Source organism: Anolis sagrei, chromosome 1 (assembly GCF_037176765.1).
Source record: "Anolis sagrei isolate rAnoSag1 chromosome 1, rAnoSag1.mat, whole genome shotgun sequence".
NCBI classification, from domain to species: domain Eukaryota; kingdom Metazoa; phylum Chordata; class Lepidosauria; order Squamata; family Dactyloidae; genus Anolis; species Anolis sagrei.
In genome coordinates this window covers 306,540,599-306,555,519 of record NC_090021.1, presented here as the reverse complement: position 1 = coordinate 306,555,519, position 14,921 = coordinate 306,540,599, and positions in this window count along the sequence as shown.

The window sequence follows — 14,921 nt, the reverse complement described above, 5'->3', positions numbered from 1 at the left end:
AGAATGACTAGGAGATCCCTGTTCAAAGTGTAGTTTCCCATGAGAATATCCCTGAGGGGTGTGGGGATGATGGTGTGCTTTCTGAATTGTTACCAGAGAGTTCCCATGATAGGGAACATGAAAACAGCTCAGCATCTGGCCCAGCTGCAGAAATTAATGAGCAAATGAATAATGAGCAAATAGACTTGAGGAGTTTAGTCAAAACAGGAGAGCTGAACAGTGGCTTCAGTGGTCTGCCAGGCTTCGAGAGAAAAAAATAAGAAGTTCTCAGTTAAGACAAAACCAGTTTCCAAATGCTAGAGACTTAGCTAATGAGGAGATAAAAGTCCCAAGTACAGGATATGTAGTCAGATGAAGCATTGTTTGGAATCAAGTCAAGATCTCGTTCTTGTTCATGGAAGTTTTGCCTGGTAAATTCATGTTTTAAGTGCCTTTGTTTCATGGTTTTGATCCTTGGATTTTATGCTGTATATTCATGCCTTGGGTTCATGTTTCCTGATTCCTTGCATTGCATTTGGGAAGTTTTGCCTTTGTTTTTATGTACTTTTCTGGACTATTACCCTGGACTACTTTGTTCCTGCTTATCTTCCTACCTAATTGGATTTACCTATTTCTTTAAAGTGTTTTTTTACCTTATTGCTTTTTAATTATCTTCAATAAAAGGATTGTTTTCCATCCAACTGTGTGGCGTTTAAAGTCAGAGGGCTTTTCCTGTCCTGGAGTGCAACAAATGCTCTCATTCTCCTCATCATAGCTACAACCCTGACCAAAACCTCTACGCATTTCCTGGCAAGCGGATGTGCACCAAATGTGCATTCAATCTCAGCTCCAAGGGTTCACAGTGAAGATCCTTTGGGTGGGATGCAGGAGAGAAAAGGGGGAAAGCCCACATTTCCCTTGAAACTCCCCCGCCTCCATTTTTCCCGCGCCCCAACACGCAAAACCGTGATTCTACCCCTCTCATTCCTCTTTCTCTGGAAATCTAAAAAGAAACCAAATCAAAACCACTTGTCTTCGAGCTCCTTTGCTCCCCCCCCCCCTCCCCATCTGTCTCGCAGTCTCCCTTCTCTAACCTAACGCACCGTATCGAAGAAGCATTCCTAATGAGGAAGATACCATGTTGTCACAAGACGGGTGGGGATGGGGCTGGCGCAGGTCTCCCGTGCGCTTTGGAAGGAATTCAAGCCCCCGCCAAAACCCTCCCGGTTTCCTTCTCTGGAGAAAGCATGCCCTCCAGATTGCTCTGACTCCTAAATAAGAACAACCGGTGTGCATCTGCTTGTTGTGGTTGTTATTATTCCAAATCGTAGGGCAGAAGGTGAAATCGCTTTCCTCCAACCCCACGCTGGCATTTCGCCATTTTGATCATGTGTGATAGGTTGGGGGAGGAGGAGGGGGGCAGAAAGGGTGACGGAGAGCGGTGGGGAGGGAGGGAGGGAGGGAGGGAGAGAGAAAGAAGAGGGGAAGAGAAGGAGGGAGGGGGCGAGCATCTGGTTGGCTGATGGTAGCCAAGATGATCGTGCCCACGCTTGGCGGATTCTGCCCCATCACGCGAATGGCGGGTGGCCCACGCTGGGAATAGCCTTGAGGAAGAAAAATTACCAATGGTGTTGATTTAGTCGATTGTTTAGGTTCCCAGGAGGGAAAAGACAGCTCCACAGTCTATGAAGGAGTGGGAGAAGGAGGAGTAGCAGGAGGAGGTAAGGGAGGGGAAGGAAGGAAAGAATAATAACAATCTATATAAATAAAAATGTAATGTTCGTTTGTGGGAATTGACACCAAATTTGGACACAATTCACCTATCAGGCCAAGGAGTGACCATCACTCAAAAAATTGATTTTGTCATTTGGGAGCTGTAGTTGCTGGGATTTATAGTTCACCTGCAATCAAAGAGCATTCTGAACTTTAGTAAGGATGGAATTGAACCAAACTTGGCACACAGGACTTCCGAGACCAACAGAAAACACTGGCAACACCACAATATCACAATATAACAACAATATAAAACCATAAATACACAATAGATTAAAAACAATAACATTAATTATATAGTCATATAGCCGTTACCATTATCATAACAATAATCAGGCCAGTACAATGTCCAAAGTGCCATTGTGCCTGTTAGCCAAAACCCTGGTTCCAAAACCACGATTTCAGTTTTTTTCTAAAGGAAAGAAGGGAGGACGCTGATCTAATCTCACTGGGGAGTGAATTCCACAAGTGGGGGGTCACCACTGAGAAGGCCCTGTCCCTTGTCCCCACCAGACGCGTTTGCGAGGCTGATGGGACTGAGACCAGTGCCTCCCTGGTAGATCTTAATGTACAAGGTGGAACATAGAAGGAGATATATTCAAACAAGTAAGCTGGGCCAGAGCTGTATAGGGCTTTATAGGCCAAGACCAACTTGGTCCCCATGTAAGCTGCCCTGAGTTCCGTGGGGAGATGGAGGTGGGATATAAGAATAAAGTTATTATTATTACTAGCCGTCCACTGCCACACGTTGCTATGGCCCAGTCTGCTCATCTGGAAAATAAGGTAATGAGAAAGTGTTGGTTTCTAATATATGTAATTTCTTTATGCTTCTGGGTAAACAGTATTTCTTGTTTCTTTGTCAGTGTTGATGAAGCGATTGTCTGGTTTGCCTACTCTGGAACATGCAACATATCATTGTCCTTCTTTAGGGGTCCCTTTCAAATCTATGATACTATATCTGTTATATACATGTGTGTGTGTGAATCATATCTGTCTATCTATACCTATGGCTGGATGGCTCTTTGTCAGGAGGGCTCTGGTTATGTTTTCTTGCTCTGGTGAATGGAGTTGGACTGGATTGCCTTAAGGCACCATTTCTTAACCTGGGGCTCGGGACCCCTGTGGAGGTCATAAAGGGGTGTTAGAGGGGTCACCAAAACCATCAGAAAACACAGTATTTTTTGTTGGTCATGGGGGTTCTGTGTGGAAAGTTTGGCCCAATTCTATCATTGGTGGGGTTTAGAATGCTCTTTGATTGTAGGTGAAATATAAATCCCAGCAAATACAACTCCCAAATGTCAAGGTCTATTTCCTTCAAACTCCATTTGTGTTCATATTTGGGCATATGGAGTATTTGTGCCAAGTTTGTTCCAGATTCATCATTATTTGAGTCCACAGTGCTCTCTGGGTGTGGGTAAACTATAACTCCAAAACTCAAGGTCAATGCCCACCAAACCCTTCTATTGTTTTCTGTTGGTCTTGGAAGTCCTGTGTGCCAAGTTTGGTTCAATTCCATCCTTACTAAAGTTCAGAATGCTCTTTGATTGCAGGTGAACTATAAATCCCAGCAACTACAGCTCCCAAATGACAAAATCATTTTTTTTGAGTGATGGTCACTCCTTGGCGTGATAGGTGAATTGTGTCCAAATTTGGTGTCAATTCGTCCAGTGGTTTTTGAGTTATGTTAATCCCACAAATGAACATTACATTTTTATTTATATAGATTAATTGGGTATTTTTTATTACAAAAGTGTGAATCAAGAACTGAAAGCGTTAGTAGGCCGAAGCCTATTAGAGTTAGTGGACCAAAGCTAGCACTGCCCTGAGGAGAGTGTGTAGAAGCCTATTAGTGTTAGTTTTGCCTCAGCAAGGGAACTCCTCAGACAGTCTGAGGTAAACCTCTGTATGAGAGAAGCCTCCAGTGAGAGGAGCTCCTGTATGAAGACTGCTGCATGTAAAGCTACTATGTATTTGTTTATTCCGGCCTAGCTGAACGTATCTCCCTCTATGAACCATCTAGGACCTTAAGATCATCTGGGAAGGCCCTGCTCTCAGTCCCTCTGCCATCGCAGTTGCGTTTGATGGGGACGAGAGACGGGGCCTTCTCCGTGGTGGCCCCTTGGCTGTGGAACTCCCTCCCCAATGAGGTTAGATCCGCCCCCTGCATTCTGACCTTCCAGAAGAAACGTAAATCCTGGTTATGGGAATAAAGATTTTATGGGACTGTACTTGGATTGTTTTGGATGACAATTTTAATATGGCGATTTTAATATGGCAAACTAGTTCTAATGTATATATATATAACTAATTTAATGCATAAGGATGTATTTATTATATGTTTTATATCGTGTTTGGCATTGAATTGTTGCCTGTTTGGAAGCTGTTCTGAGTCCCTTCTTGGAGGTCAAGAAGGACGGGGTATAAATGCCTGAAATAAATAAATAAATTGTAAATAGTGCAATTATATTATTTTACTACAAGGAGAAGCCTCCTATGGAAACATAACATTATAGTCTGGCCCTCCTACAGTTTGCGGGACTGTAACCTGGCCCTCTGTTTAAAAAGTTTGAGGACCCCTGCTCTAAAAGATAGCGATCCTCTGTGGGGGAGGGCTGCTCATCTGGGGCAGGATTGGATATAAAAGAAGGAGTAGCAATAAAATGGGTTCTTTTGTTTCTGTTTCATTTCCTCCACCGAGGCATAGTCTTTGGGCGATCCCATAGCACTGAGCCATGTCCGTTGCCTTAGTGCTGAACTGCAACCATTCTACAATATAGATCAGGCATGGCCAAACTTTGGCCCTCCAGGTGTTTTGGACCTCAACTCCCACAATTAAGCGGCTGAGTGGGGGAAAAAGAAAGGGCCTGAGGCTGTTAGGAGTGGTGGGTGTTGGAGTCCAAAACACCTGGAAAAGCCCCAGGGCGTGAAATTACGTTGCTTCTCCCCTTTTGTATAATGAAACCAAACAAAGGCTGGGCAGGAAAGAAGGAGCTTCGTCCGCCGCAGCACCTGGAGGGATCTGACAGGAGGCGCCTTCTGGCGACGGAGGAACGGCGACTCTTTCATCTGACATTTTGGAACGCGTTTCTGAACTATTCCAGGAATTCGGCCACGCGTTTTCCCGGGCCTCCCTCTTCCGCTGCCTCTGGGGCGCGAGGCTCCTCTCCGCTTCCCTTCTCCTCGCTTTCTGAAAAACACAACCAGCTGCTTGGCAGAAAAAAAGCCACTTGCAGCCCAGAGCTGGCCTGGAAGCCTTCCTTCGGCTGCCCATCTCTGTGGGAAGGTTGGGGGATTCTGGGAGTCGTAGTACTTACTTAGGCGATCCTTCGATGTCCGAGTAGGGTTGTCTTCCAAGACCGATGTCCTGGCGGTGGGTCCGTAGGTGACTGTGGAGCCCTATTCTTGATTTGCATGTTCTCCTGCAGTGAGGGCATTGGTTTCCAGGTGGAAGGCAGCCCCGCCTCCTCTTGGCACGTTTCTCTTTTTCCCTCCATTCGTGCCGCTTCAAATTCTACAGCACTGCTGGTCACAGCTGAACTCCAACTGGAGCACTCAAGGGCCAGGCTTCCCAGTTCTCAGTGTCTATTCCACAGTTTTTACGGTTGGCTTTGAGCCCATCTTTAAATCTCTTTTCCTGTCCACCAACATTCTGTTTTCTGTTCTTGAGTTCAGAGTAGAGCAACTGCTTTGGGAGACGTGGTCGGGCATCTAGACAATGTGGCCGGTCCAGCGGAGTTGGTGGTGGAGGACCATCGCTTCAATGCTGGTGCTATTAATTTACTCTGCTGTACATTTATGAGCAGGGTCTTTTGTTAATAAGCCCACTTACCCAACACAAAGTTACCAAGAGAAGTTGAACACAGAATATGCAAACATCAGAGATGTGAACCAGGCATGAGCAAACTTGGGCCCTCCAGATGTTTTGGATTTCAACTCCCACCATTCCTAATAGCCTCAGGCCTCTTCCTTTTCTCCCTCAGCTGAGGCTGAGGGGGAAAAGGAAGACACCTGAGGCAGTTAAGAATGGTGGGAGTTGAAATCCAAAACACTGGAGGGCCCATGTTTGCCCAGGCCTGATGTAAACGATGTTCAATGCCTCCCCCTCTGCAATGTTTAGAATTGGAAGACTGAAATAAAGGACTACTAGGGGGAAGGTAGATTTTATCAGCATGGGGCAATGCTGTTGAAGCTTAGCCTGTGATTGTGTTCCTGGATCAGAGTGATTTGGATGTGGGGAGTGATGTCAATGAGTTTCAAGATGCCAATGATTTGGTCAGTGATCTTGATGCAGAGAATGACTAGGAGATCCCTGTTCAAAGTGTAGTTTCCCATGAGAATATCCCTGAGGGGTGTGGGGATGATGTTACCAGAGAGTTCCCATGATAGGGAACATGAAAACAGCTCAGCATCTGGCCCAGCTGCAGAAATTAATGAGCAAATGAATAATGAGCAAATAGACGTGAGGAGTTTAGTCAAAACAGGAGAGCTGAACAATGGCTTCAGTGGTCTGCCAGGCTTCGAGAAAAAAAGATAAGAAGTTCTCAGTTAAGACAAAACCAATTTCCAAATGCTAGAGACTTAGCTAATGAGAAGATAAAAGTCCCAAGTACAGGATATGTAGTCAGATGAAGCATTGTTTGGAATCAAGTCAAGATCTCGTTCTTGTTCATGGAAGTTTTGCCTGGTAAATTCATGTTTTAACTGCCTTTGTTTCATGGTTTTGATCCTTGGATTTTATGCTGTATATTCATGCCTGGACAATGTGGCATCTGGACAATGTGGCCGGTCCAGCGGAGTTGGTGGTGGAGGACCATCGCTTCAATGCTGGTGGTCTTTGCTTCTTCCAGCATGCTGACACTTGTTCGCCTGTCTTCCCAAGAGATTTGCAGGATTTTTCAGAGGCAACGCTGATGGAATCATTCCAGGAGTTGCATATGATATCTGTAGATAGTCCACCTCTTGCAGGCGTATAGCAGGGTTGGGAGAACAATAAGCTTTATAAACAAGCACCTTGGTATCCCTAGGGATGTCCTGGTCCTCACACACTCTCTGCTTCATTCAGAAAAATGCTACACTCGCAGAGCTCAGGCGGTGTTGTATTTCGGTGTCAATGTTGACTTTTGTGGAGAGGTGGCTGCCAAGGTAGCAGAGATGATCCACATTTTCTAATGTTACACCATTAAGATGTATTTCTGGCATTTGAGAGAGATTGCCTGTTGACTGCTGGAAGAGCACTTTGGTTTTCTCATTGTTCAGTGACAGGCTGGGCTTCTCCTATGCTTCTTAGAAGGTGTTTAGAGTGGCTTGTAGGTCTTCTTCTGAATGTGCACAGACAACATTGTCATCAGCATATTGGAGGATCTCACAACCTCTGAGGATGCTTGCCATAGATGCAGGCGAAACGTCAGGAGAAACTGCTTCTAGAACATCGCCACTCAAAAAACCTACAGCAACCCAGTTGCAGTTCTAATAAACAACATCAATCCAAACCTCTGCAGTTTGCCACCACTTTGAGTGCTATGGCACAATGCTATGGAACCATGGGGGGTTGAAGTTTTCAAAGGTCTTTAGCCTTCTCTACCAAAGAGTGCTGATGCCTCACCCGACTAGGACCCCCATGATTTCACAGTGTTGAGCAATGGCAGCTAAAGTAATATCAAATGGCATTAATTCTACAGTGTAGATCAGGCATGGACAAACTTCAGCCCTCCAGGTGTTTTGGACTTCAACTGGGAAACTGGGAATGATAACAGTTAATGAGACATGTACAAAGAGCCTCCCTCCAGTCGCTGAATCACTCACTAGGCTGAGGCTCCTCATTAGATGACGTGTATTATCAGGGTAGGAAAGTCCTTCTCTCCTGGCATCCTTGCTTTAAAGCGGTGTTTCTCAACCTTCCTAATGCTAGTCAAAAGGTAAAGGTTTTCCCCTGACATAAATTCCAATTGCGTCCGACTCTGGGGTTTGGTGCTCATCTCCATTTCTAAGCCAAAGAGCCAGTGTTGTCCGTAGGCACCTCCAATGTAATGTGGGCAGCATGACTTCATGGAGCATTGCTAGTTTCCCAACGGACCTACTCACATTTGCATGGGGCTAACAGTGGGAGCTCATGCTGTTAGCCAGATTTGAACCTGTGACCTTCCCAATGCTGCGGCCCCTTATTCCAGTTCCTCATGTTGTGGTGACCCCCAACCATAATATTATTTTCATTGCTACTTCATAACTGTAATTTTGCTACTGCTATGAATCATAATGTAAATATCTGAGATACAGCATGTATTTTCATTCACTGGACCAAATTTGGCCCAAATTCCTGATATGCTCAAATTTGAATACTGGTGGGGTGGGGGTTCGATGTTGTCTTTTGGGAGTTGTAGTTTCTGGGATTTATAGTTCACCTACAATAAAAGAGCATTCTGAATTCCACCCGCGATGGAATTAAACCAAACTTGGCACACATGACCCTCACAAATATACTGGAAGGGTTTGGTGGGCATTGACCTTGAGTTTTGGAGTTGTAGTTCACCTACATCCAGAGAGCAGTGTAGACTCGAACAATAATGGATTTGCACAAATACTCAATATGCCCAAAAGTGAACACTGGTGGAGTTTGGGGGAAATAGACTTGACATTTGGGAGTTGTAGTTGCTGGGATTTATAGTTCACCTATAATCAAAGAGCATTCTGAACCCCACCAACAATAGAGTTGGGCCAAACTTCCCACACACAACTCCCATGACCAACAGAAACTGTGTTTTCTGATGGTCTTTGGCGACTCCTCTGACACCCCCCTCGTGAGCCCCCCAGGGATCCTGACCCCCACGTTGAGAAATACTGCTTTAGAAAGACCTCCTGGCAAGCACCCTGGAAGGAGTCACTGCTGCCACAATGCCAGGAGGCCACAAAGGAGAAGCAAAATATGTCTAATGTCTAATATATCTACATCAGGCATGGGCAAACTTGGGCCCTCCAGATGTTTTGGACATCAATCCCACAATTCCCAATGTCTCAGGCCCCTTCTTTTTCATCTCCTTTTCTGCTTAAGTAGCTGTGGGGGGAAAGGAAGGGGACTGAGGGTGTTAGGTATTGTGGGAGTCCAAAACACCTGGAGGGCCAAGTTTGCCGATGCCTGGTATAGATATATTAGACATTCAAAGAGAAGGTACAGGTAAGATTATGAAGGGGATGCAAATGTAGGAATTGCAGGTGTGGATGACTTTAAATGTCTCCTCACTGCAGTGCTGGATATTTGGGGGACCAAAAGGAAAGTTCACTGTGGAAGCCTAATTCTTAGGGAGGTGGGGGCAATGTCCATTTAAATTCCCAGTTTACAGGAGAGTTTAAATAAACACACACACACACACATATCCCATACCAAAGTACAAATCCTAGAAGCCGGTACGGTTGCCCAGGCAGCGGTGCCACGCTCTAGTGGCATGAAGAGGCTGGCAGCTGGTTTGAGGGCATGCTGAGGGCAGAGGCAATTCCAGTTCCTTTGGCCTTGGCCTGAGCAAGTCTGGCCCATCCCCTATTCTTTTCCCTCCCTCTTTGGCCAAGAGACTAGCGGTGGTGGCATTGCTCCTTCTTTGCGGCCTACTGGCATTGTGGCAGCAGTCCCTCATTCCAGAGTGCTTGCCAGGGGGGTCTTTCTAGAGCAAAGGTGCCAGGACAGAAGGTCTTTCCTGCCCTCATAATCCCAATTATCTATTGAGGAGCCTCAGCCTAGTAAGTAATTCAGCGCCTGGAGAGAAGCTCTTTGGGCATATCTCATTACTGTTAGCATTCCCAGTTCCCCAGTCTATCAAATATTACTGGTTGGTGTTTTGGTTGGAATATCAATGATTCTGTCCAAGAATCTATGCATGTATTTATTTTTATGTAGGTCACACTACTTCTAAATATGGGATCCAAGGTCCCATATTGAAATATAGTTTGGTATCAGGTGTTTTTGATTAAGGGTGACTCTTAGTAAACCCATTGAGGGGTTTTCTTGGCAAGTTTTACTGGGTTGGGGTGGGTGCTGGGTTTTGGCTTCCTCTGAGGCTGAGTGTGACTTGCTCACAGTCACCCAGTAGGTTTTCATAGTGAATAAGGGTTGAACCCTAGATTCCAGAGTAGTAGTTGAATATTCAAGAGCATGATGTAGGTGGTTCTTGGACTGAAATGTCCTTGAAAAGAAAAAGTCCTGCACAACACATCTTCCCGGCATGATCCTGATGTTGAAAATGGTGAGTGAGTGAAAAGAACAACAATCAGGCTCTTTTCAGGTACAAGGAAGTGTGACCCAGTCATGCTGAAACATAGTTCTGGTTCTCTTCATGGTGACCAAACTTCTGTCTTCATCTGCCACAACAGCAGAGAACCTCCCGGTGCCTTAAAGGCAAACATGTTGGGAAGAAGGTTTTGTGGACCACTGTGAGCTTTCTGGCACAAAAGTGTGTACCACACAACTATTTACATACTAGCACATTGATTTCATTTCAGCTGCTATAGCTATACTATGCTACCCTAGGGTTTGTAGTTTGAAGAGACATCCATCATACTAAAGAAAAAATCTACTTAAAATCCCTTTTCTGCCTCAGGCAGAATTCTGGGGTCAGTACTTTAGTGAAACTGTTAAAGGCTCCTCCCTAAACTACAAACCCCAGAATTCTGCAGAAAGCAGAAACTGGATTTTAAGTAGATTTTTTCTCTAGTGCGATGAGGCCCCAAGTTCCCTAAATGCATTGCTCAAAATTGCAAATCCAAAGATGCAGCCATGGCAGCATGCAAAAAACAAAACAAAACAAAAAACCAGGGTCACCATAGATCAGAAACGGTTTGAAGGCACATAACAGGCCAAAAAAGTAACATTAATGTTCTGACTTATCCTAGGCTAAGAAGCTTTATTGTAAGTAGATATCCGTTTGTGGTATTTTCACAATTTTTCTGTGTTGTAGGAGGCATGGTGTGCAGCAGGTTAAACCGCCAAGCTGCAGAACTTGCTGACCAGAATGTCAGTGGTTCAAATCCATGGGACTGGGTGAACTCCCGTTGTTAGCCCCAGCTTCTGCCAACCTAGCATTTCAAAAACATGCAAATGTGAGTATATCAATGGGTACTGCTCAGGTGGGAAGGTAACAGTGCCCCATGCAGTCATGCTAACCACATGACCTTGGTGGCATCTACGGACAATCATGACTCTTTGGCTTAGAAATGGAGATTAGCACTACCCCACAGAGTTTAACTCAGCTAGACTCAATGTCAAGGGGAAACCCCATCTTGAGCCAAAAGGAGAGGCAGGTAATAATAATAATAATAATAATAATAATAATAATAATAATAATTTGGAAACAGAAGATAGATGCCTTAACACCAGGGTGGAGTGTGAAGGTAGCCTGAGACATCTAAAAGACTGGCACAAAAGAGAATAATCCCTCTCTGGGAAAAGCAAAGCTGGAAGAAGCCTCAAGATCGAAAAGCTACAACAAAAGTCAAATGAGGACATGGGCACTGGGGTGTGTTTCTAAAACAGATATGATTAAAGCATGGTTCTTTTCCAGCTCTTCCCCCAAGGATCAATACATGCTGCAGTTCAAAGGAAGGGAGACTGAAATGCAGTCAGAGAACACATGATCACCATCAGGGCAAAATGGGTTTTTAGAGGAGGTACCAGAGTGGAAACCAGTTTGCTCTGATTTCACTGCCTGCACTCAGCTGGCAGGTATCCAGTTTGCTTTGCATTTAACTGGGCTGAGTGAAGGCAAAGACTTTATTTAAATAGACCTCCAACTTTTCCTGACTGAACATGACATGCATTTAGGTGGTTTTTTTAAAAAGTCATTGTCCTAAAAGTGGTTTTCCAATTGGACTGATGGTTTCATTAGAAAACCCAAAATTTGTATGTACCCCACATTATTTTAGCTGTTCCATTTTACCTTATACTGTAAGGATACAGGGCAAGTCAATGAACTGCAGCAGACGCTTCTCCACAGCACTCCTGATCTCACAATTATGCTCTTGACCCATTTAGGTGGGACTTTTCAATGAAAGGCTTCCATTCAAGCATCCCATTGGCCAGTCTCTCACTCTTGAGAATTGAGGCAGGATTTCTGCAGATCATAAGACCAAACCCACAGGAGTAGGTAGGGCAAAGGCTTCCGGATGCTCTTCTACACGGTTTCTCATGGCCCTAAATACTCTCAAAGGGTAGTTAGAATGTCTCCACTCTCTGTGTCCTTTTACAGAGGGATGGCCTGAGCTTAATAGCATCACCTGCTCTAAGATACATCTTCCCAAGCTTTTTGGTGGCTATTTACTCCCCAACATGCCAGTCACAAGTAAAGGTTTCCCCTTAAGTCTAGTCATGTCTGACTCTGGGGAGTGGTGCTCATCTTCATTTCTAAGCCAAAGAGCCAGCATTGTCCGTAGACACCTCCAAGGTCATGTGGCCAGCATGACTGCATGGAGTGCTGTTACCTTCTCGCAGAAGCGTTACCTATTGATCCACTCACATTCGTATGTTTTCAAACTGCTAGGTTGGCAGAAGCTGGGCCTAACAGCGGGAGCTCACCCTGCTCTTTGGATTCGATCTGCCAACCTTTCGGTTAGCAAGTTCAGCAGCTCAGCAGTATACTAGCTATATCACCAGGAGGTGGGGGTGGGTTACTCAAATTTACTCTAATCTAATGCTCACCTTTTTTTTGGCTAAATTGCCTTGCTGAAATTAGGGTGTTAGATTTGGTGGCACATTAGACTAGAGTAAATATGGTATTTGTGCCCGTTGGTTGCAATCCCTTTCTTGGAAACTCTTCAGGGGCTGACATACTTATGAATAGTCACTAGACCATGGACTGCCACTTTGACTAGGATGGCTCTGAAAGTTTCCTTGCTATGACATGATTGGCCTGGGGATCCCAGCTTTGGGACTGACCCGCTCAAAGTTTTTTAAAGGGAGGCTAGAGAGAAAGACATCAGCCCAGCAAGCTTAAAGGAAACCCCACTGAGTGGAGCCCAAGGCCTCAGGAATTGTTCAGCTAAGTGTTAGACCACACTCTAGAGAGCAATGTTCAAATTGTTGCTCCACTGTGGAATGGCATGGCTTTAATAACTTTAAACCCAGTTCAAAACAGATAATGTGAGATTTTCGGCCTTGATATTCTGTGATGTATGACTGTTTGGAAGGGCCTGAAGCTTTGCAGACAACATCTGGAGAGCCAGTTACCTGTGCCTGATGTAAACCCAGAATATTATAGGAATTGTAAAAACTACAAATGCTAATTGTTGGAAGTTTTGTGGCTGTAAAGCAAGCTTAAGTGGTCGAGGGGGAAAAGGAAGGGGTGTGAGGCTGCGAGGAATAGTGGGAGTTGGAGTCCAAAACACTTGGAGAGCCCAAGTGTGTCCATGCCTGCTGTAAAGGGATTTGCTTGCACATATAGATAGAATGCACAAAGATAAACCAGTTCTGTCTTCTTGCAGCTAACACAATTTCAGACATCATTAAACAAGAAATCACATTTTCTTACTTTCTGTATTCTTGGGGAACAAAAATATTGCACCGTAAGTAACTACTTTCCTTGTGTAGCTACTCCTAGCCTAAAAACTGCCCCAAACTGAAAAACAAGTGACATCTTGATAGGGAATTGATAGCAGCAGGTGAAACATGGATGGAGAAGCTATGATATTTTGAGACTAAAAAAAAAGACACCTAAATGCCACACCTTTTGCTGAAAGATGGCTTCCCTTTATTGACTAAGTAAACAACAAACACAACATTTATGAGTCACAGGACCACTGGACAATGGATTAATCTTGACAAGCAATTAATATACAGTACCTACCTTGACTTCCTTCTCTTCTTGGCAAAGCTGTTTCGCTTTTTAACGTATGAGCTTTAATATTGTAGGCTGATGACTGTCATTTTCACAGCAATCTATATATTGTCATATTGTAAACTTAGTATTTTTTTAAAAAAAGGTGAGTTAGAAGAGAGGAAGAGAAACTGGATAGAGTAGCACTCATGGCTGGTATTTTTTTTTTTTGTAAGACCTACAATCTTCCATGGGATACTCAGCCTGAAAACAGAATGGTGATACATTTGAATTAAGTAAAGGAAATTGTAAAAGTTTCCCCTGACATTAAGTCCAGTTGTGTCTGACTCTGGGGGTTGGTACTCATCTCCATTTCTCAGCTGAAGAGCTGGCGTTGTCCATAGACACCTCCAAGGTCATGTGGCCAGCATGAATGCATGGAACACCGTTACCTTCCCACTGATGCAGTATCTATCTAATCACATTCTGCATGTTTTCAAACTATAGTGGCAGAAGCTGGGGCTAGCAATGGGAGCTCACCCCGTCCTGCGGATTTGAACCACCGACCTCATCAAGACCTGCAGTTTAGCAACTCTGTGGGTGGTGGTGCTCATCTCCATTTCTAAACTGAAGAGCCGGTGTTGTCCGTAGACACCTCCAAGGTCATGTGGCCAGCATAACTGCATGGCGTGCCGTTATGTTCCTGCTGAAGAGATACCGATCTGCTCACATTTTACATGTTTTCGAACTGCTATGTTGGCAGAAGTTAGGGCTAGCAATGGGAGCTCACCCTGTCCTGCGAATTTGAACTACCGACCTTCAAGTCATCAAGATCTGCACCTTAGCAACTCTGGGGGTGATGGTTCTCATCTCAAATTCTAAGCCGAAGAGCCAGCGTTGTCCGTAGACACCTCCAAGGTCATGTGGCCAGCATGGCTGAATGGAGCACCGTTAAGTAAGTAGTAGCCCCCCTATTGGCACCCCTCTTCACACTCAAGGCACCAGCATTCTTTGGCAGAGAAGGCCAAAGACTTTGTAAACTACATAGCCCTGAGCCGCGGCAGTTTAAAGCGGTATCAGTCTGCATTAAATCTCTATAGAGGTCTACCCCCTCCCCGTCTTTCTGATTTGCCATCCATTTCACTGCAGGAAAAGGAGGCCACGCAATTGTCAGAGATCCAAAGGAGGCTTTCAGAAAGCGAAAAGGTGGGAAATCAAAACTACATCTCTCTCTCTCTCCACCCCACTCCCCCCCCCCCCCCCCCGCAGACTTTACCCCTGCTTTCCTGGCTGGGTTCGGCTTTGGGGAACCTGCCATGGCGGAGACAGAGCCAGGCGGGAGGGAGAGAAGGAGGAAGGGGGGAGGGAGGGAGGGAGGGA